Below are 23,410 nucleotides of genomic sequence, written 5' to 3' on the forward strand. Positions count from 1 at the left end.
CTTCATGTTTCTCTAAGCAACAAGAAGGCCAAAATTAGTAGAAATAACAATAGTGGATGGAAAGGAAAGAGGAACGACCACCCTTCTTCTTCCAAAAACACCTACTCTAGTAACAATGTTGGTGTCTTTGACCTTAATGAAGTCTTAGCCATGGATAATCAAGGACCTAGAAAGCAACTAAAAAGGAATTTACTCCTATTGGGATTATCTATGATACTGCTTTCAATCGACTCCATGCCAAGGGACTCATTACCTCCATTGGACCTATTCAAGATCCCCCACCTGAGAAGAGGTTTCCTAGTTGGGACCCAAATGTACACCGCAAGTACCATCAAGGTAGGGGTCATACTACTGAGAGTTGTTGGAAGCTAAAGGAGGTCATCCACTATCTAATTGATAATAACAAGCTTCCCATACCTCTAAATGGCAAGAAGACTGGGTGATGATAAAACAAAAGGCACGAGGCGAGCTTCAACGACAAGATTTTGTGACCTCTTTTTCTATTTTCTTTTATTCTTCCTTTCCTTATTAAGTCTAGCATAGGTATCTTTTAATTTCCTTAGATTTTATTTTTTCCTTCTAATAGACTTTATTTTGTAGGATTTTTCCTTTTTTCTTTTAATAAAATGAGCATTTATTTTTTCTCGTATATGATCATGCATTGCATTAAAAAAAAATCCATGCCGAACTAAGCAGAAGTTATACCAATGATTTGAGGCACCTCTTATAACCATGCCATATCACTTTCACCCTTCAAATATATAACCCTTTCTTGACAAGCCATTTTGAGCCTTGTCTAACAATAGACCTTTCTTCTTTCAACCCACATCTACCTAACCTTGGGATGGGATTATGTGCAATTTATGCAATTTCAAAAGCTTGAGCGATTTCAAAAAAATTAAAAGAGGAAAAAGAGCAAATAAAAATAATAAAAGTGTTAAAAAGGGAAAGTGTTTCAATGTCTTTGATATGAACACGTCTCATATTGCATCACTTATAGAGTGCTCGGTACCGTGCCTGAGAAACATGAATGCCTAGTGAGTGATAGACCGCATGATCGGGATTGCCCACACTTATTGAAAATATTCAAATATAATAAATGCAAAAAAATAAAAAATAAAAGAAAGAGAGTTCAAGAGTGAGAAACCTCAAACATAATAATACATAGATTCAAAAGCAAGGTTACACATCTTGGGGGCTTATCTAGGGTCTTGAGCCTTTATCCCTTTCTTCTTCAAACATTTAGCCTGACCACGTTACAACCCTTAAAACGACCTCTTTAAGGTATACACACATGTATGCGAGGTTCGGCTAGAGCTACGTTCGACCTTTTTTCTAACCGATACGTTGACAACCTCATTGGGGTGCGGCCATAATAAAAGTGCATTCATACTCACATTCACACACCCACACCATGATCATATCAAGGAATATCCAATGCTCATCCCTTTCCATTTAGAGCTAGACTTGGGGGCTTGATCCCTACATCATTAGCTTACCTAGCCTAAGAGTCACCATCATTTGACTCTTCTTAAAATAATATTTTTCCATACCGTTAGCCTTTGCAGCCTAACTTTAGTATCACTTTCACGCACATCACAGATACATGACCAAATGATACTTCCCTTAGGAACTTTTTGTCATGAAAACTTAACATAACGTGGAAGCATATCTTATCATCATGGCATCATGAAGTATGAAGTACTTAGCCTCCTTGCCTAAGTTACCTAAATATTTACATCTAGAATCAACTGTCGAAATAGCCTAGGATTTTACACACCCTTAGATACGACACCGACACATACATTTGTTTAAGCTCATTGGACATGCGACTAAGATGAAAATTATACGAAAAAATAAAATTGAATCTTACCAAAAAGTCGCGCGTAAGACAATTAGTTGCGCTACACATAGTAGCGCAACTCAATCACTTGCGCTGGGATGCCGCACGCAACTCATCCTATTGCACGCGACACATGCTGCGGCAGAATGCTCGAAACCCTAAACTTAATCATTCCCTATACATATGATCTTAGACCGAGGCTTAAACAGACAGAAAATAACCTAAAACTCTGGCGAAATACTTGTGAACTTGTGTAACCTGGCCCCTCTTGTCCTAAACACTCAATCTTTTGATATTTTGTTACTACAGTGGAGGTTCCCCAACAAAAAGGAGTCCATAAGTGTTCTAAACGGAGATCTAGCAAAGAGAAGTGGTAAATTCCCGAGCACTTAGTTAAATCACATTTATTTTCTTATTTAAAAGGACTTTAATTAATTAATTAGTGTTGTTTGATCACCTTTAAAATAATTAATTAATCAATTCCACATAGTATCTTGCATTAAATAAATATTAGAATTGAATTAAATAATTGTTGGTTGATCACTTAAGCCAAGGAAAATATTGTTTATTTTCTTGTTCTTTTCACGAATTTAATTAAATAAGAATAACGACTTTACTATGTAATTCCTACGTGAATTAATGCTTGTAAATACAATCAACTAACATAGTTTTAGGTATCGCGTTGCATATATTGTTTGGTGATGAAATTGTAAAAAAAGGAAGAGCTAGTAGAGGCCGTACTAGGGCTAAAATAACGATTCATTTCTAAAAGGAACGTTATTTTAGTACCCTCGCTCCCGAACTCATTTCTGGTTTATAGACCAATTTGGGCATTGGTAAACTTATGATTCGTGCTAATTATTCCATGAACTCCACATGGAAGAAAGGCATGAACGAGGTTTATGAGTTTTTTCTAAAACTCATAAGCGACTCCTTCTTGTTTCTTACAAAAAAGCGTAGTGATAGAATCAATTCTAATTCAAGGTCCCCAAAATAGTCAGGAATTCAAATCCTACTACACCCTAACAAGTGTAAAGTCCTAGGCTTTTAAGTGGCAATGGGCATTTAAGGAGAGTACCCCTTACGATGGGATCACCCTTCTTACAGTGGCGACTCAATTGGGGACTTAGAGGTTACATGATTAATACGTAGTTATGGTCCAAGGTTTCCATCACTAGGTTGCCTATGGGTTATAACGAGAATTAACTTGGATAATCTCTAGTTAGAGAGCGAGACTTGAACGCATAATATCTTCCTTTTGCACAAGAGTAAAAACCAAACAAGCAACATTGCATCATGCATAAGCATAGCACACTTAAACCATTGGGGATTGGCTCATTGACTAGGGGTTGCCAACACTAGGCTTCTATCCTGAAATCAATAAAAATCATCCCACCCATATCGCCAACAAAATGTTGGGAGGGCTTGTGCGTCGTTTCTTAAGATATGGTACCTTTGGACACCCAAGCCTTTTTGACCTTAGAACGACATTGCGTGAATCTTGATTTATAACATGCTTATGTGATTATGTGACTATATGCAACGTGTTAGGATAGTATTCTTTTTTCTCTTTTTAGTTTGGTTTAGGTTCCCAATTACGAAGTTTCCTCTTCGTGATTTAGCGTCATATTCAAAGGATAGCATGAAAAAAAAAGTTAAAAAAAACGAATTAAAAAAAAACGATGACAAAAAAACGCTCGAATTTTTTTAAAAAAAAATCTACGACCAGGTGGCGCGTGCAACTCAATGAGTTGCGCGACCCCTCCCAGCACAAGTGATTTCGTTGCGCGCGACAGCCGCTCGCAACTGAGTCACTTGCGCGCGCCCACTGGACGAATCAGTTTTGATTTCTCAAAAAACAAATTGACTCGTCCGAACAATATCTTCATTGAAGAATTTTTAAGGGCGATGTTATCCGTTTGAATATATTTTACGTCTTTTGCTTTTTTTTTTCCTTTTTAAACAAGCGTATCGATTTACTTATCCTTTCGTACTCCTTTAGGGCCGGTTTTCAAGCTTGGGAAAGAGGACCCCCGGGCACTTGCATTCTACGTTTACCACCCAAAAATCAACCCCTTTCAAACCACTTTTCTTCGACAACTAATCCTAGTCCAACAACAATGCCAACCATCGAAGAACTTCAACAAGAGATTCTTTGTTTGAGAGAAGAAAAGGCTCAAGAGGCCGAGGAGAGAAGAATTAAGAAAATGGAAAAGATTGAAAAGAAAAGTGTTGAAGCTTTAGCCTTGCAAGAAAAGATGGAACAATTACCCATCAAAGAAAAGTTGTTACAGAAGCTAGTTCTTTGTTATACAATGGGGAACAAGTCCTTTGACGCAGAAAAGTTTGCTCCTCCTCCAGGATTTGCTTTACCGGAAAAGTTCGTAGCTACGGACTTGCCAATATTTAAGGTGACCAATAATCCACAAAATCATTTAATGTGTTTTAGTGGCACTATGACACTAAAGGGAGCTGATCCTAAGCTTTATGCTTTGACTTTCCCTTTATCCCTAGACCCAACCGCGAGAGAGTGGTATTATGGGCTAGATCCAAAATTCAAAGCAACATGGGAAGATGTATTTTCGGCTTTCATTACCCAATATGAGAGTAACGTAAAGTTCAAGTCAACTTTACGTGCACTCGAGATGCTTAAGCAAGGCGACGATGAAGGTTTCCTTGCTTTCTATGATAGATGGTGAGAAAAGGCAGCCCACCTTGCCCAAAGGCCTCCTGAACTCGATTTAGTGCAAAAAATCATTGACAACTGTCATGAAAAGTACAACAAACATCTACATTGCCTTGGTCTAGACACTTTTAAAAAGGTATATTCTGTGACTACTAGGATTCAAGATGATCTTGCTAAAGAAAAAGCAAACAAACCTCATCATCATCATCAACCTAAGAATAACTACAAGAAAGGGAATGATAATGCATCATCCTTTATTGACGTATTTGCGACTTCCACGCAATATAATAATACAAATCGATATGATGATCCTAGAAAAAGATGGATAAAAGAAAGAAAATTTACTCCATTTCTTGTAAGCTATAAAGAACTGTTAGAAAAATTAAATGAAAAAGGCTTACTTGCGCCAACAGGGCCAACACCACCCACTCCACCAGAAAGAAGATTTCCTCAATGGAATGGTAGTGCTTATTGTGCTTATCATAGAGGCGTTGGACATGATATTGAACGTTGCTATGTTTTAAAGCACAAAATACAAGATTTAGTAGACGATGGGAGAATTTCCACGCCTAAACCTAACAATAATGTATCCCCCTTTGGGGTGTTTCACATCAATGAGGACCATATGGGAAGTGATATGTTCAATCCTTTGGACTATATCACACCTATAGGAGAACCTCTATCCACAATACTCATAGAGGCAACTAATGAAGTATGTGGACTGTAGGACGACAACTTTCAAGACTTATATGTCTCTAAGTATGCCGCCGTCCCACCTCCATCTTGTTTACAAAATGAAACAAATGAAGCGCTTGATTCGGATCATTTCTTGGGGAAGTCGCAAGATTTATCGAATCTCTCCTTGGATGAACAATGGCATAAAGCACAACTCATGGAACATCTTGAAATGGAGGCACATCCAAAGCCTCTAGAAGAAAGTTGGTATTTGAGTCCTACAACTAACCCAAACGAGATAGATCGTTTAACTCGTTCTGGGCGAGTCTACCAAGCACCACCACCCAATGGATCTTCGACTACACAAAATCAAAATCAAGGTCAAGTACAAAATCCAATACCACCTCCACTTGAGGTGGAAGATCCATTAGTCAAACAACTTCGCCAATCCAAGGCGAATGTTAGCATTTGGGAACTCCTAAGTACTTCTAAAGAACATAGGAATTCTCTCATGAACGCTCTAACGACTTTATCTGTAAGCACAGACACAACCCCTTAGGATCTCATTAGCTTGCTTACTAGCGAGAAATCCGACAAATCTATCATTTTCACTAATGATGATTTGCCTTCAAAAGACACTACCCACAACAATGCATTATACTTAACTGTGGGATGCAAGGGATACAATATCCCTCTAACTTTGGTAGACAATGGGTCGGCTGTGAACGTATGCCCATTACGAACGGAAAAGTACTTAGGCTTAAATCAAGAAAAGGATTTCTAATCAACAACACAAAGCATTAGGGCCTATGACAATTCAAGAAGATCGATGTGTGGAACTGTTAAGCTACCAATCACCACAAGCCCAATTCAAAAGATGGTTGAATTCCATGTTATGGACATAAAACCTACATTCAACCTTTTACTTGGACGTCCTTGGATACATGAGCTTGGTGCAATACCTTCCTCACTTCATCAAATGATTAGGTTGAACTATCAAGGGCTTCCTATGACTATACATGCTTCTCCACTCAATATAGCAATAAATGATCAATCACTCTTAGAAATAAACCATGATAATGATGAAGAGGACATGTGGAGATTCGCCGTGGAGATAATCTTCACAATTGAAATGGAAGAAGACTTTGAAGAACCATTCAAGCTTGATCCATATTCCACTCGGGTAGTAAACAACATCTTACTCAAGAGTAGTTACTTTCCAGGGATGCCTATGGGAATAGGAATGAAGAAATCCCTCTTACTTCCTATCTCGAAGAAAAGCTTCTCCTTTGGATTGGGATATCAACCAACTAAAGAAGAATTGGAGTCTCACGATGCAAAAAACAAAACACGTAAAGACAATAATAAGAAAGAGATAATTACTTTATATCCATCCTATCAACAGACCCTTAATGGGCAAGTCATTAGGGAAGGAGAAGATTACCTATGCTACGCCTTTCTAGAACCCTTAATTTTGGAAGGAATCAAGAAGTCTGGATTTGAAATATTTCATGATTGCTACTTCTTGGATGACGATCTTAGTATCGTTTAATCAAAACACCCAATTACAGGGTGCTATGATGGGCAAGCATTTAACTTGCTATTTAGTTTAGAGCAAAATCATGTCGCTACATTGACCAATACAAACGCCATTCAAGATGAAGCTTTTGACCCAACCTCGTTGATCACCCTTTCAAATGAAACTTTTAAGCATGGATGGAGGAAATATTTCAAATGGACCAATCACAAAGGCGATAAGCTGAAAGTCGTCACATGCGAAGGGAAGATGTTTGAAGAATCGGACAATGAATCTATTATAGACTCTAGGGAAGCTGTAAAACTAGGCCTTGTGGCCATTACTGAATCTTTATTTTCTAGTTCTAAGGATGAAGATCCCAAAAATTATTCTTCTCTTGATGTACTCTCTTTTGATTTTAATAACATGAGCTCTATTTCCGAGTATATGTCTTCTCTTGAATATTTTAAATGCTATAACAATCAATATAATGAAGATGATAACATTAATAAATTGGTTGAACAAATGAATGAACGAGAGCAAAAGAACCCTATCATTGAAGAAACTGAAATAGTTAATATAGGAACTAACGAAAATAAAAAAGAAGTCAAAATTGGCTTAACTCTAAATCCGGAAGAGCGATCGACCCTTATATCGACGCTAAAAGAATTCGAAGACGTGTTTGGTTGGTCATACAAGGACATGCCTGGAATAGATAGGGAAATTGCGGAACATACCATTCCCTTAAACCCTACCTCTAAACCAGTAAAACAAAAAATTTCGACGAATGAAACCTGATGTTGCATTAAAAATAAAAGAAGCAGTACAAAAACAATTGGACGCCGGTTTTATTCGCGTATGTAATTACCCAGAATGGGTAGCGAACATCATCCCAGTGCCTAAAAAGGATGGACGAGTTCGCATTTGTGTCGACTTTAGGGACCTTAATAAAGCTAGTCCTAAAGACGTTTTTCCTCTACCACATATTGATATATTGGTAGATAACACGGCTGAACATGCGATGTTATCCTTTATGGATGGATACACAGGTTACAACAAAATTTCAATGGCAAAGGAAGACGAAGAAAAGACATGCTTTATTACCCCTTGGGGTACGTATTTCTACACAATCATGCCATTCGGTTTAAAAAATGCAAGAGCTATGTATCAAAGAACGGCTACGACTCTCTTGCATGATATGAAGCATAAAGAAATAGAAGTGTATGTGGATGATATGATCGTGAAGTCCAAAGATAGAATGGGAAATATAAAGCTTTACGCAAATGTTTCACTCACATAAAAGATTACAAAATGCGATTAAATCCACAAAAATGCGCCTTCGGAGTAACTTCTGGTAAGTTATTCGGATACGTAGTAAGCACACATGGCATCGAGATTAATCCCTCTAAAATAAAGGCAATTGTTGACATGCCTCCCCCTCAAACAGAAAAAGAAATTAGGGGATTCCTTAGCAAACTACAATACATTAGTCGATTTATCAACAAATTGATTATGACTTGTGAGCCAATATTTAAAAAATTGAAAAAAGAGGAGAAATATGAATGGGACGATCAATGCCAAAAGGCCTTTGAGAAAATCAAATATTATCTCAAAAGTCCACCAATTTTAGCACCACTAGTACCCAAACTACCTCTTAGGCTATACATTACAGTTACAGACACAACCACAGGCACCATGTTAGCACAAGAGGTACAAAAAGTCAAGCGTGCAATATATTACATAAGTAAAAAATTCATCCAATATGAAACAAAATATAGCACCTTGGAAAAGACAAGCCTAGCATTAGTGTGGGCAACCAAAAAATTACGACATTATATGTTACCACACACTACTCATGTGATTTCTCAATAAAATCCGATAAAGTATTTGTTTGAACAACCACCTGTACAAGGAAGGATATCTAAGTGGTTGGAAATGTTGGCCAAATTTGAGCTAAAATATATTCCTGAAAAATAAATGAAAGGAAAAGTAATTTCCAACTTTCTAGCACAACATCCAATTCAAACAAGTCGTGCAGAAACTACTTATCTTCCGGATGAAGAGATTCTCATAACACAAGATGACAAATGGGTAATGTACTTCGACGGTGCGTCCAATCAAAAAGCATGTAGCGTAGGAATATTACTCATAAGTCCAGAGGGAGCACATACTCCAATCGCTGTTAAACTAGAATTTAAGGTTACTAATAATGCCGCAGAATGTGAGGCGTGCATTATTGGATTAGAAGCAGCAGCTAGCATAGGTGTGCAAAAATTAGAGGTATATGGAGACTCAAGTTTGATTATAAATCATACACTAAAAAAATGGAAAATAAAGAACTCCACAATGATATTATACCAAGCACACCTAGAGCAAATCATCGAGCATTTTGAACATATTGATTTTAAATATCTCCCAAGGGATGACAATCAATTTGCCGATGCGCTAGCATAATTAGCCTCAATGATCAACATTCCAGATCACTTAAATATGATGCCATTACGCGTTGATAGAAAAGAAGAACTAGCGTATTGCAACGCAATAGGGGAAATAAATGACATCAAAGGAGACAGTCCTTGGTATGATCATATCCTTCAATATATTACTCATGGCACATATCCCTAAAATACTTCATCGAAAGACCAACGAGCCTTACAAAGACTTGCGGCCCAATATGGTCTAGTAAATGGTCAATTATGCAAAAAAGGACCTGATGGTCAATGTTTATTATGTATAGGCCAACCGGAAGCCACACGCCTTATGGAAAGTACTCACAAAGGTGTTGTGGACCTTACATGAATGGTAAAATGCTTTTAAAAATAATTTCACGACAAGCGTACTATTGGTCCACTATGGAACATGATTACATATAATATGTTAAAAAATGTCCAGAGTGTCAAATGTTCGCTAATTTACAACACCTTCCACCATCCGAACTATACAGTCTCACTTCTCCTTGGCCTTTTTCGACTTGGGGAATTGACATAATTGAAAAAGTCTCTCCGACAGGAATAGCAGGGCACGAGTACGTATTAGTAGCCATCGATTACTTCACTAAGTGGATTGAGGCAGCTTCTTATGTGAATATCACTTCTAAACATGTCGTAAAGTTTCTCGAACGAAACATATTTTTTAGATATGGAGTTCCACATGAACTACTTAGTGATCAGGGATCTCAATTCAAAGCTGAAGTCGAGACCCTCTTAACTCGTTATAAAGTAAAACATCATCATTCATCCCCATACAAACATCAAATTAATGGAGCTGTAGAGTCGGCAAATAAAAATATAACAGTCATCATTAAGAAAATGGCAGAAAATTATAAAGACTGGTCGAATAAACTACACTTCGCATTATGGGGTTATAAAACGTCTATACGAACATCAATAGGAGTAACTCCATACTCCTTAGTTTTCGGAATGGATGCAGTTCAACCAGTCGAACTGGAAATACCATCCCTACGCATCGTACTTGAAAGTAAGCTACCGGAAGCTGAATGGGTAAGAGCGAGGTATGAAGAGCTTTTATTCCTCGATGAACGACGGTTAAGAGCTTTGCATCATGTACAAGTATACCAAAGGCGCATTGCGCGTCATTTCAATAAAAGAGTCAAATTAATAAACATTGATCGCCTTAAGAAATATTACATATGAAATCCGGATAAACTCGTTCACTCATACAACCAATTTCATTAGCATTCAATTGAAAGATTATAAGTGTTATGCATTTTACCGAATAACACGGTAAAATACATAACACTTGGGGGGTAATTTAGAAATAATAAACCGTTCTAAGTGTTCAAATTTTTTCGAACATCACGAAAAAATTTTTACACTTGGGGGGGTAATAATACAGAATTTTAAAAAAAAATCGAGACATTCGTAGCACAAGTGTTGTACGTAACTTGAATAGTTTCTCGTAAATGTCACGCACAACAGATTTCGTTGCGCGCGACAGGCTCGCGCAACTACAGACGTTGCGCGCGCCACCTGATGACAAACTGTGAACCCGAATTTTTACGTTTGAATGAAGTTGCGATTTCTACTTGCGGAAAAAAGAGGGTGTTTCTCAAATATAACATATACTCGGAAAATAAAATTAAAATTTGATTTAATTCTTTTAAACAAGGTTTGATTAATTTTTCATTTAATTTCTATCTAAGAGATTAAAGAAAAATAAAAATACATATTAATAAAAATAAAACATTAGAACTACGCAAAGACCTGATTTCGTAATGCGAATACGTAGGCAATCTTCGTGATTCGGTCATATCAAAATATAAAAATATAAAGCTCATTTTTATTTCATCCAAATTTCAAAAGAGAGACATTGTTGAACTAGATACTAAAAAAAAAAAAATAGTAGTGATTACACTTTATTCGAAAAAAAAAAACTAATGATAAAATTGTGTAAGACTCTAAGGTTTTACTATGTCCTCGATTGTCACAGATGATAGAGGAGTAGTTTTCATCGCAGTATTTTTAGAAACCTTGGAGCTCTCCCCTACACTCTTCTTCTTCACCCAAACATTGTTTTTCAATTTAGGGATTGGGGCCTTTGAAACTTGTTTTCCTTTCCCTTTGACTAATGGAGCTTTCTTGCGAGTATTTGGTGAAGGTTCTTTGATTTTCACACCTTGTTGCGCGGGTTTGGAGGGAGCTTTCCTTTTTTTTTCCTTCGAACGAGCCTTAGGGGATGAGAAGTCTAATTTTCTTCTCACTCCTTTGTTTTGGCCACTAGGAGGAGTAGTAGTGGTTGAATGCATCAAAGGCTTAGGTGGATTGCGAGCGGTGGCGGCTTGAAGCTGAGATCGAGCCTTGTTTAATTAACCATTATCCGCCGCATTCATCCAAGCCTTGTAAAAGGAAGTTAATGTAATGCTCGCGGTAGGATTTTGTATTACCCACCTAGGAAGACTTAACCAATATTCCATCCAACAAGGAATCATTTCGGGTATAAAGACCACGTCTTTATGGGCATCACAATCTTGCGGGGGAATAAATTGTCTCATCCCGTATTATCTCATGATGAGTGGCATTTATGCCACGATTAAGGTTCATTTTGATGGTCATTTTCCCACATTTGCAGCTTGTTTGCATCTTTTTCTTTGCACTTATTTCCCTTTATGCATCTTCTTTCCTAGATTTTTCCCCTTTTCCTACTCTTTACTTTGATTTCCATGCTTATGCTTTGTAGGAACTATCGAGGTTTTCAAGAGGAGGAAGCTAAGCTCAAGGAAAGCTGAAGGAAGCAAGATTCCGGAGAGGTTCAGCCGAACCTCCTGAAGGTGTGGCCGAACCAGGGTGTGGCTGAACCTGCTCAGTGGTCCGGCCGGACGTCGAGGCAGAGTCAAGAAGAATTTTTGCAATTTTGCAGGAGTGGTCGAACCTAAGAAGTTCGACCAGACCAGGATCAGGGAGGTTCGACCGAACCTACCCTGTAGTCCGGCCGAACCTTCCCAGTGTTCGGTCGGACCACTCCTCTATTTCAGCTGGCTCTGTACGGATTATATAAGTCCCATTTTAGAACGTTTTGATGTAATTAGATTAACTTAGTTTTAATTTTCGGCACTTTTAGCTTAATCTAGAGAGAGAAACACTATTATTCTTCATTTGGTAGAGAGAAATTGTGGATTTCTTCATTGATGAACTCGGATTTTGAAGAAGAAGCCTGTTTAATCTTTTGTAGATCTTCAACTTCAATTAATGAGCAATCTCTTACTCTTTCTCATTACTTTTGCATTTAATTTTTCTTGTTTACTTTGATTTTCCTTCTTTGCTTATTAATCATGTTGATGCTTATTGATTTGGTGATTGATATTGTTTTCAACATGATTTGTGAGTAGTCACTTAGCCAAGGGTGTGGGGATGGTGTAGTTTCTAATTGTTCATGCTTATAATATTGGGATTAAGTTAATTGTGATTAAAATCTTTGCATGCTTGATATTCTTTGATCTTCTTGCAAGTGCACATTGTTGGTTGATTAAAGATGAATCTTTGCTAACAAGGAACGAAAGTTGACTTAGTTAAGGTTCATTACTATCAATTGTTCTTTGATTACACCTCCCAATATATGGTTCTAGTGTGGAAACATAGAGGCTATGTTAGGAGAAATCGATTAACCCCAGAAGGCGGTTAGATTGAACCTTATTTCGATATTCATGCATGTTTAGTTTACCATTGATTTGCTTTTATATTATTGCATGATCAAGCAGCATCTACATCTACCCATCTCCCTTGGTGTTTAGTTATATTGATTTTAACTCGTTTTATCTTTAGTTTAATCCCTTAATCATTCCTATCCTTTGTCCCAAGATAGCTTAAAGTCTAGTGATGAATGCGGTGTTTATGTGCTTCTCCCTGTGGTTCGACCCCTCTTCTTGCCATATACTTGAATTAGAATAAGTCGAGTGTTATAAGTTGTATTTGATTTAGGTGTAGTTGTCTAACGACGCGATTATTCCTTTATCAAATTGGCGCCGTTGCGGGGGGGACAGCTTCCATTGCTATTTCATTGCTTGTTTGAGACTATCTCACCTTTTATTTGTTAGTGTTTGCTACTTTTATTGTTTGTCAGTGCTTAAGTACTTCTTAGCTTTGTTGTATGAACAGAGGACGATTCCGCTCAAGATCTTTGATTCCCATCGATCTAGAGCTAGAGAGGTTTTTGTCCCTACTTCGAAGAGAAGCAAGAGCAAGGAGTAGAAATTCTCACACCTTGACGAGAGGAGTAAGAGAATTAGAAGATACTCCACCCTCTTCACCCTAAAGTGAAGAATTAGATAGCCCTAACCCATTATCGAGTCCGAAAATTAACCCTTTCTCAACCTATAAGTTCGAGAGTGAAAGAGGTCCTAAAATGGGAGAGAATACGCCTTTGAATCGTCTTGGGGCTCCCGAAGCCTTTAGAGCACAAAGTGGGATCCTAACTCCTACTACTCAAGCCAACAATTTCGAGATCAAGCCTAATTTGATTGCTTTGATTGAGAGGAAACAATTCTCGGGTGGAAAGTTTGAGAGTCCTCATGAGCACTTAAAAGAGTTTGAGAAATATTGTGACACGGTAAAGGTCAATGGAGTGACTCAAGAATATATTCGCCTCAAGATGTTTCCATTTTCTCTAATTGGGAAAGGTCTAGAATGGCTAGAGAAGGAGGTGCCCCCTAATTCTCTCACAACATGGGACCAAGTGACTATGGCTTTCTTGAGGAGGTTTTATAACCGTAGGAAGACCGCCGAGGCTCGGTCTTTGATCCAAGGTTTTCGCCAAAAGAGTGGTGAGTCTCTAAGTGCGGCATAGGACCGATACAAAGAGCTTCAGCGTTAATGCCCACACCATGGGATACCCAAGTATCAACTCATTCACACTTTCTATGGAGGTCTCACACCTCAAGGGATAACAAGCTTAGACGTCGCGGCCGGCGGTCCGATCATGAACAAAGGAGAGGACGAAGTGGAGTGCATCATAGAGGAGGCCGAAAAGCACTAGGATGATTAGTATGAAGGAGAAAGGGATGCTACTTCTAGTAAGGGTGTTTATGCATTGGAGCAAGCCAACGCAATCAACAAACTCTCTACCCAAATCTCCAAAATGACCAAGCAAATGGACAAATTGATGAAAGAAAGTTCCAATCCTCATGGTAATACCTCCCCTTCAACCAAGGGAGGCAATGGTATGACCACTTCTTCCCCCTCTTCTTACAATACAATTCCCCAAGGATGCATATTTTTTTCTAATTGTGAAACCTATGAACATGATACCTCTCATTGTGTATATGCTTGTGAAGTTCAACCCCTCCCCCATGAACATGATGATAATATGGAAAATGTCAATGCTATGAATTTTGCTCCTACAATGGGAAATGTAGGGAACTTGAGGCCAAACTCCAATCAAATGGGGAATTGGAATCAAGGTGGAAACCCTGGTTGGAACCAAAGTGGTGGTGGTTAAGATAACCAATACCATGGTGGGGGAGGCCCTTCCAATTTCAATGGAAGAGGCTACTCTAACCAAAGGGGGTATGGTAATCAAAACCAACAACCTAATTACCGATACCAAGACCATCAAAATTAAAATTTTGGTGATCAAGGTAACATGGGAAACAATCAACAAAGCAATGTTCCTAACCAAGGCACCGGAGGCAATAGGGGTCAATATGTTTCTAATTATGTCCAAACTAATAGGCCTCCGGGTTTCCATCAACCCCAACTTCCTCCACCTCAACAACCTCTTCAACTTGAAGCCCCTCCAAATGATCCCATGATGGCTAAGTTAGATGCTCTATTGAAAATACGCGAGGAGGATTAAAAGAGGCATGAGGAGGAACAAAGGATATATGAGGAGGATAAAAAGCGAACCAATGCTCATATGAAAATTCTTGAGACCCAAATTGCTTAACTTGCATCTAATTCATCCCCTTCTTCTTCTTCTTCTTCTTCTTCTTCTTCTTCTTCTTCTTCTTCTTCTTCTTCTTCTTCTCACATTCCGAGTCAAGGAGTCAACCAAAAACCACTGTATGTCTTGACAACTAGGAGTGGAACGGTAGTAGAGAGTGACACTTTAGTTGAGGAAGAACCCCAAGAGGAGGTGGAGTTAGAGAATGAGGGTGAGAGAACCAATGAGCCATTGAGTGTTGAAAAGGAAAAAGATGTTGAGGTACCAAAGGAAAAAGAAGCCACCCCCTTGCCCCTAAATCGCCAACCTAGAGAGGATAAGCTACCCTTTCCACAACGATTCGTGAGAGCTAAACTTAATGCCTAATTTGGGAAGTTTTTGGAAGTCATTAAGAATTTGCATATTTCCGTCCCTTTTGTTGATGCCCCATTATTCTAAATTCTTGAAAGATCTTTTGAGTGGGAGAAGAGAGTGTGAGACGGTGAGTTTGACCGCCAATTGTAGTGAAATTCTTTCCAACAAACTTCCTACCAAATTAAAATATTCGGGTAACTTCTCCATCCCTTGTTCTATTACTGGCATTGAGTTTGATAAAGCCTTGTGTGATTTAGGAGCAAGTGTGAGTCTCATGCCCTATTCCGTCTACCAAAAGCTTAGAGTAGGAACCCTCTCCCCCACTAACATAACTCTCCAACTAGTGGACCGTTCCATTAAGTTCCCCATGGGCAAGGTTGAGGACATTCCCCTTAGGGTAGGAAAGTTCACATTCCCCGTGGATTTATATGTGCTAGAGATGGATGAGGATGAGAGGATTCCTATAATTTTGGGTAGACCGTTTCCAGCTACTTCTAGAGCTATCATCGATGTGAAGGAGGGTAAGATATCCTTGAAAATTTACAATAATTCCATTGAATTTGATTTGAATAGTGTCATGCAACAACCCTCCTCAAGTGGTGAATGCTTTAGAGTTGATGTTCTTGATACCGTGCTTAATGAATTTTCTCGCTCCCACTTGCATGCTACTAATGATCCTCTCAAAAGTGTGTTGTTGAATGAATCAAAGATAGGTACTCACAAAGAAGACATACAATTCTATGAGGATTTGCTTGAGGAAAGCAAGAGGGAGTGCAAGGATGCAAGCATGGAAGAAGAGGCTCCCTACATTCATGATCTCTTTCAAGTTGAAGAAAGAGAAGAGAGCCCCAATGGTAAGGGAGCACCAAAGGTAGACTTGAAACCTCTACCTTTGGGCTTGAGGTATGCATTTCTTGGTTTCGATGAGTCTTTCCCCGTGATTGTCAATTCTAACCTAACGGAGGAGCAAACCTCCCTCTTGATAAATGTTTTTAGAAAACACAAGAAAGCTTTGAGTTATACCACTGATGATATCAAAGGTATAAGTCCATCTTTATGCATGCACAAAATTGATCTAGAGGGAGATGCCAAACCCGTTAGACAAAGGTAAAGAAAGCTTAACCCTTCCATGCAAGAGGTTGTGCGGAAGGAAGTGGCTAAGCTTCTTGATGTGGGAATTATTTACCTAATTGCTCATAGTGATTGGGTATCGCCCGTGCAAGTTTTGCCTAAGAAAGGGGGCATGACGGTAGTGAAAAATGATCATAATCAACTAGTGCCTACTAGGCTTGTTACCGGTTGGCGCATGTGTATTGACTATCGCGAACTTAACACAACTACATGCAAAGATCATTTTCCACTACCATTCATTGATCAAATGTTGGAAACGATTACAAAGCATTCCTTCTATTGTTTCCTCGATGGTTACTCGGGATTTTCCAAATCCCGATTGACCCCAAGGATCAAGAGAAGACGACTTTCACATGCCCCTACGGTACTTATGCGCATCGTATGATGCCTTTCGGGCTTTGTAATGCCCCTGCAACATTCCAACGTTGCATGATGTCAATTTTTAGTGATATGATTGAGGATGAGATAGAAGTCTTCATGAATGACTTCTTCGTTGGAGGAGCCACCTATGAAAATTGCCTATCCAATTTATCTCGTTGCTTAGAAAGATGTGAGAGGGCCAACCTCATGTTGAATTGGGAAAAGTGCCACTTTATGGTGGAAAGTGGGATTGTTCTTGGGAACAAAATTTCCCATGTCGGCATTGAGGTAGATAGAGCCAAGGTAGAGGTCATTGAAAAACTTCCTCCCCCCACCAACGTGAGGGAAGTGAGATCCTTTCTTGGCCATGCCGGGTTCTATCTGCGCTTTATAAAAGATTTTTCATTGATTGCTAAGCCTCTCACATCCCTATTGCAACAGTATAAGAAGTTTGTGTTTGATGATGCTTGTCAAGAGTCTTTTTGTAGGTTTAAAGAAGCCCTTTGCACCGCTCCTATTGTCCAAGGTCCGGATTGGTCTCTTCCATTTGAGCTCATGTGCGATGCAAGCGACGAGGCCATTTGATCGGTTCTTGGGAAACAAAAGGATGGGAAACTTCATGTCATACATTATTTTTCTAAAACTCTCAATGATGCCCAACGAAACTACACAACTACCGAGAAGGAGTTCCTGGCGGTTATTCACTCATTTGAGAAGTTTAGAACCTACCTCATTGATTCTAGGACAATTGTGTATACCGACCACTCGGCTCTGAAATATTTGATAGGAAAGAATAAAGCTAAACCGAGGTTGTTCAGATGGGTTTTAGTCCTCCAAGACTTCGATTATGAGATAAGAGACAAGAAGAGAGCCGACAATGTGGTGGTGGATTACCTTTCAAGGTTGGGCGATGCAAGGTTTGAAGATGATGGTTTGCCAATAGAGGATGCTCTAAGGGATGATGTGCTATATTTCCTTAAGGTGAAGTCAGAGCCATGGTATGCGGATATTGTGAATTATTTGGCTTGTAGTGTCGTACCTCCGGATTTCACTTCACAACAACGTCGAAGACTCAAGCATGAGGCAAAGAGATACATTTGGGATGATCCAATTTTTTTGAAGAGAGGGGTCGATGGTTTGTTGAGGAGATGCGTCCCCAACGACGAGGTTCAAAGTGTTCCATATGTGCCACTCTTCTCCTTGTGGTGGCCATATGAGTGCTCAAAAGACCGCCTTAAAGGTTCTACAATCTATGCTCTTTTGGCCTTCTCTATTCAAGGATGCTTGGATTTTTGTTAAGACTTGTAATAGATGTCAACGGATGGGGAATATTTCTAGGAGGGATGAAATGCCGCAAAACCCCATCCTTGAGCTTGAAGTTTTTTATGTGTGGGCTATAGATTTCATGGGCCCTTTTATTTCTTCACATGGGAACAAGTATATTTTAGTTGTCGTTGACTATGTCTCTAAGTAGGCGGAGGCCGTGGCTTCCCCTACGAATGATTCTAAGGTTGTGTTTAATCTTTTCAAGAAAGTGATTTTCCCGAGATTTGGTGTTCCAAGAGCCATAATTAGTGATGAAGGGTCACATTTCAAGCACCACACCTTCGTTTGACTTCTTGATAAATATGGAGTGTCTCAAAAGCGGGGGCTTGCTTACCACCCTCAAACGAGTGGTCAAGCGGAGATCACCAATAGGGAGCTCAAGGTGATCTTGGAGAAGACGGTTACTAGAACAACAAAGGATTGGTCTTCTAAACTCATCGACTCTCTATGGGCATATAGGACCGCCTTCAAAACTCCAATAGGGACCATTCCCTATAAGCTTGTTTATGGGAAAAATTGTCACTTGCCCGTAGAGATGGAGCATCGAACCCATTGGGCGATCAAGAAAATCAACTTTGACCTCCATAGTGCGGGTGAACAAAGGCTTCTCGAGCTACATGAGTTAGAGGAGTTGAGGATGAATGCTTACAATAGCGCAAGCATGTAAAAGGCGCGGATGGCTTGGCACGATGCTCAAATTATCAAGAAGGAATTTGTCAAAGGCCAAAAGTCCTCCTATTCAACTCCCGCTTGAAGCTTTTCCCGGGCAAGCTTCGGTCAAGGTGGATTGGGCCATACATTATCACGGAGGTTTTCCCATATGGCGCTTATGAGATTTCCCATGACGGGCATACTCCATTCAAAGTGAACGGTCACCGGCTCAAGCCCTACTACGAAGGATTCCCAAGTGATGAACCAATTTCTGTGACTCTTCTTGATATGCATCGTCAATTTTACCCTCCTTGATTGATTCAAGGAACGTTGAGCTAACGACATAAACCAAAAGCTCTTCCGGGAGGCAACCCGAGTCTCTAACCCTTTTCTCTTTCTTCTTTTCTTGATGCTTTGTTATTTTCCTATCTACAATGTTAGATTGTTGGATTTTTGAGTTTTGATTGTGTTGAAATTTTTGGTATGATTTGCCTTAGCATGATGGTATGGCGTTTAGTGTGTTTTGAAGAGGGGTGTTTGTGTATATTGTGTTGTAAAATGAGCATTTTTTTGTAAAAGCTATGTGGTTCGACCGAACTTCCTGAAGGTTCGGTCGAACCTTTTGAAAGGTTTGCCCAAACCTTCTTGAGTTCGTTCGCACCTCCTCTGGAGCCTAAATTTGAAAACTTTCTGCCAGAATTACAGAAATTAAGAATTTAGAGTAGGTTCGACCGAACCTTAGGGGGTTCGACCGAACCTTAGGGGGTTCGACCGAACCTTGGTTAGCCCAAACAGCACTGAGTTTGGTCGCACCTCTTCTGTAATCAAAAGCTGGAAAGTTTCTACCCATCTTGTGAATTTGGAGTTAAAGAGAAGGTTCGACCGAACCTTGAGCAAGTTCGGCCGAACTATTTCAAGAGTTCCACCAAACTTACCCAAGGTTCGACCGAACCTTTGTCGAATTTTTTTTTAAAAAAAAGGGGGGCTGCTCTTCTTTTCGACCTTCATTTCATTCGACCCTCTCTCTCTCTATTCTCCTCCTTCTAACTCTAAACCCCATTGCAATCCCCTCCTACAACCTCAAACCTCCATCAAAATCACTTCAATTTTCTCTTTTTCTCACTTATTTTCCATCCTCTACTCATTTTCTACAATCTCCACCAAAAATTCCACACAAAAATCCCATCTTTTCATTTTTCCCCAATTTATAGGGTTTGAGTGCTTTGGTGTTTTTGGGTTTCTACTTACTTACAATCAGTTGTGGTATAGTTTTCCTACCTTTTGCAAGTTCATTTCTTCAATTTCTCATAGTTTTACCATGTTTTACATGTTTAAATATGAATTGTGGTATTCTTGAAATTGTTAGTAATAACTTGTTTGATTCTTGTGGTTCTTTGGATTTACTATTGATTGATAATTGATAGTAGAACATGTTGTTATCATGATTATACATGTATACCTTGGTTTTATTTGATCTAATGCCTTTGCTTAAAAATGTTGATTTCATGCTAGGGTGTTCATGCTACTATTTGATGATTGAGAAATTCATGAATCGGATGTTATTGGAGATTGATTCTTGGTTTTTTTGGTTTGATTTTGATGGTTTGGTGAATGATTATCACGTAATTAGGAGACATCATGCCAAAATTTACCTAGACTTTGTTAGGACTTATATATGAATGTCATAGGGTTTCTTGCCCATGCCTTGGTTTAAATGTGTCCATTTATGCCTTGAATTGTATTGTTGTCATCCTCTACATCTATTTCACAACTCAAGGAAACTACTTTCATGCATACACTTTTACCGAGGCTAGCTTCTTATGTCATCTCTTATCAAATTGTCCTAATATTAGCTCTTGGTAATTTTGTAGAATCATGGTATTCGGCAAGAGCAAGTCAAAGAGGAAGAGAATGGGTGAATCTTCATCAACGAGTTTCCTGCCTCCTCCCGGCATAAAGGATCATAGCATAATTGCTTCGAATGAGCACTTTTGGGACGTCTACAAAGCCCTCATCAATCGTCCCATCCGTTCAACAAGGTTCTTTTGTCCTGCAACGTTGCAAAAGCTCGGTATCTTAGATGAGGTAGTCCGGTTGGCACAAAATTTTTTATGGGGTGACTTCATCCACCTCCACGCTCACACCAATGAGCGAGTGACTTTGGAATTCCTTGCCTCAGCTTATGATACATTTTCACATGTTCAATGAGGATCACTCCCTCACCGAGAGTGATCTAAACGAGATCTTCCATTGGCATGCGACTGGGCTAGATCATCCTTGCGAGATGACTTCCACTCACCGCATCCCCTACAACGAGCAAGAATGGTGGAGGAGCATATCCACCAGGGATAGTTTCCGAACTAACACCTCTAAGGTCAACAACATCATCCACATAGCCATGAGATACTTTGCTCGGCTTCTCCAATATGTCGTGTTCTTCAAAGCAAAACTCGGCTCAATGGTTAAGGATGAGGTAGCTTGTCTATTTTTGGCCGACAACCCTCAGCACCTCAAGTTCCAATGCTCCTCCACCTTCATCCAAAGGCTTTTGGATACTCGGCATAACCGTCTTGGTGACGAAATTTTTATGGGGGGGCATGATCACTATCAATGCCCTTTCTTTGAAGAATGGAGCTTACAAGGAACAGATAGAAATGATCCCCTTTGTGCACCAAACCCGAGAGGAAGTCACCGACGAGTTTCCTCCCTATTCTCTCTCCCTTAGTGCTCTCCGTCACAACCACTTCATCAACTACACCACAAGCAAGCGCAAATTCATCCTCTTAGTGGATAAAGAGGTTGAATGGTGTGTCCTTCCGGACCCCGCTCTCACTACGGTGGACCACTCCTCTCCTCTCAAATGGAAGATCCCGCGGTAGCACATCCCCGATGAATTGAGAAGAACCCGAGCCCGGGGTGCAGTTCCACATCCTCCACCGGTACACCGCCAGGAGCAAACCGTTCCCCCCCTTAGCGGGGGAGGTGAGGTATCTTCCTCTTCCTTCTTTCCTCCTTTTGATATGAATGCCCTCCGTAGTACCCTCAAGGATATCCGCCGGGATAACCAAGCTTCCATTGAACAATGGGGGTACTACGGGAGGATGAATTATGATAATCTTGTACAAGCGGGCATCCAAGCGCCCTATGTTAACTACCCCTACCACCCTCCTCAAGTGTAATACCCCTCATGATTGATTTAAAAATGATTTGATATACTACTCATATCAACAAGGTGCATCTTCTTTTTAGGGAGCTCATTTGCTAAGATACTCCATAGTTAAGTGTGCTTGGTTGGGAGTAGTCTTGGGATGGGTGACCTCCTGGGAAGTTTTCCCGGGGTGCGCATGAGTGAGGACGAAATGCGCCGGAAGGACTCGTGTTGGTCTGTGGGGACAGTTGTTGGCCCTCGATGCGCATTTCGTGACAATAGACCCCTCCCTAATTTGTTTGGGGTCGGGGTGTTACAAATGGTATCAGAGCAACTCTGCGACCGCGTGCTGACCGTGGATAATTAATCCTATGTCAGTCATCTCGCGGGGGAGAATTCTGGGGCCATACGGCCATAGCCAGACTGGATGTAACACTTTGGCTACCCAGTTTCCATCAGGCGTAATACTGGAGTCCCTAGCTTTCCAGGCGCAACGAGGGCGTTGCCGTTCTCAAGTGGGGGTGTATGTAATACCCCTCATGATTGCTTTAAAAAGGATTTGATATACTACTCATATCAATAAGGTGCATCTTCCTTTTAGGGAGCTCATTTGTTAAGATACTCCATAGTTAAGTGTGCTTGGTTGGGAGTAGTCTTGGGATGGGTGACCTCCTGGGAAGTTTTCCTGGGGTGCGCTTGAGTAAGGACAAAATGCGCCGGAAGGACTCGTGTTGGTCTGTGGGGACAGTTGTTGGCCCTCGATGCGCATTTCGTGACAATAGGCCCCTCCCTAATTTGTTTGGGGTCGGGGTGTTACATCAAGAGGGTCCGGTTCCTCATTGGGACCCCTATGACCCCAACAACCCTACCCCCAATGTCTACCCCTATTGAGAAGGTCCCATCGACCCTTCTCAATGTATTGGCACCCCACCTTACGATCCTTATCGCCCGGGTGGGTGTGATCCGGCTTATGATCCGGCTCGCACATCAACCCCAAATCCTTTCGATGGTGGTTGGGGTGAGCATAGGTGGACCTATGAGAATTTCAACCAACCCTTCCACCCATTTATGGATACTCCTGGGTTTGATTTTGAAAACCCCCCTCAACCTAGAGGGCAAGGAGATAGGAACCCATGATGAGGGTTCCCTTCCTCCCCCCGGAACTTCTAACTTTTAACTTTTGCTCGAGACGTGCAAAAGACTAGTGTGGGGGAGGATGTTCCTTTTTGTTTGGTTGAAGTGTACATAGGAGGGTAGTGTGGTAGGGTAGTGGCTCGTACATGAGGAGGACTACTAAGGATAGTGGCCTTGTTGTAGTTGATGATG

The sequence above is a fragment of the Chenopodium album genome, chromosome 8 (genome assembly GCF_948465745.1).
Source record: "Chenopodium album chromosome 8, dcCheAlbu1.1, whole genome shotgun sequence".
Taxonomy (NCBI): domain Eukaryota; kingdom Viridiplantae; phylum Streptophyta; class Magnoliopsida; order Caryophyllales; family Amaranthaceae; genus Chenopodium; species Chenopodium album.